The sequence below is a fragment of the Musa acuminata genome, chromosome BXJ1-2 (assembly GCF_036884655.1).
Source record: "Musa acuminata AAA Group cultivar baxijiao chromosome BXJ1-2, Cavendish_Baxijiao_AAA, whole genome shotgun sequence".
In the NCBI taxonomy this organism is placed as follows: domain Eukaryota; kingdom Viridiplantae; phylum Streptophyta; class Magnoliopsida; order Zingiberales; family Musaceae; genus Musa; species Musa acuminata.
The window spans coordinates 4,741,016-4,742,500 of NC_088328.1; positions in this window are offsets into that span (position 1 = coordinate 4,741,016).

Here is a 1,485-nt window from a genome sequence, read left to right on the forward strand (position 1 = left end):
ATTGAGTCGGTTTGGTTCAGTTAGAGTCAAGTAGAGGTTTATTTAATATTTATTTATTATTAGAATTCAAGTCCTGATGGACTCTGGGTGGAACTCTATAAATAGGGATGTAACTGCTTCTTTTCAGTTATCTATAAAAAATACTATTCTATCTTTTAACAAACCCTAGGAGGCCGATCCCCTTGAAGCGATCAAGGAGGCCGATCCCCTCGAAGTGATCATCCCCTTTCTCTTCTTCTTTTTTACGATAAGACTTTAGGGTCTTATCATTTGGTATCAAAGCGACGATAAGACCTTTAGGGTCTTATTATTTGGTATCATAGCCTACGATAAGACTTTAGAGTCTTATCACATAGTGCAAATATGACATAGTGCAAATATGGCAATCATAGCAATTCTATCACCAATTTATCATATATTTCGATGCAAGCTTTTGATATCTCAACATAATTCAAATTTAAGTATGGCACTCATAGCATCAATTCATATAGCATTAAATTCAAATATGGCACTCATAGCATCAATTCATATATTTCTCATTCAAATATAGCACTCATAGTATCAATTTATATATTTCTCCCCCTTTGTCATCAACAAAAAGGAAAACGATATAGGCAAATTTTAACTAGGTTTATGTCATATTTCAACAATGAGTGATAGAATACCAATTATACAAACATCTTAAAGAAAACATGACATGGAGGTAACTTTCATTACTACTTCCTCTTTATTTGTTATTATCTTTTTGCAAAAAGGAGGAAAGCCATTTGTGAGCTTACTCGAATGAAGTTAACATTAATAAGATATTAAAGCACGCTTCATTTTTACAAGGATCAAGATATGTGTATGAATCAAATCCTTCCAAGTAAAACTATTTCTCAAAAGATATAAGAAGGAATCATCAAATCAATTTCTCGAAAGATATTTTTCACATAATAAGTCTACGAGAGATGCATTTTCTAGTTGATTTCATATGTCAAAAATCAATAATGTGAATCAAACTCGATATGACATATGTTTATTAAGTTCGGAAGATAATAATGTATCGAGAAGATCTGAAAATGAAATTTAACACCTTCATGCATTCGGACAAAGTTTTGCTATAGATTTTCAAATTCAATCATGAAGATAAAACATGCTTATTATCATGGAAATTTTTGTATCCAAAACACATAATTTTCAACATATTCTTACTTTTGCTTGACTTATCAATGGAAATTTTTATTTCTTCTTTAAAAGCAAATTATAGTGTTAGGCAAGGAGACCCTATCTCCTTTCCTGTATATCTCTCTCGATGGCTCGAGCTCTACTCAACTAATTAATTTTGTTGCTAGAAATAAACAATTTTGGACCTAATTTTAAGCTTAGCCATGTTATTTATTGGCGATATCCTCGTTTTCATGCATATGAATGTCTAACCAATCACTGTATTGGCCCTTAAAAAATCCACCAGATCACATATTTGTTCCCCTTTAGGATTCCATG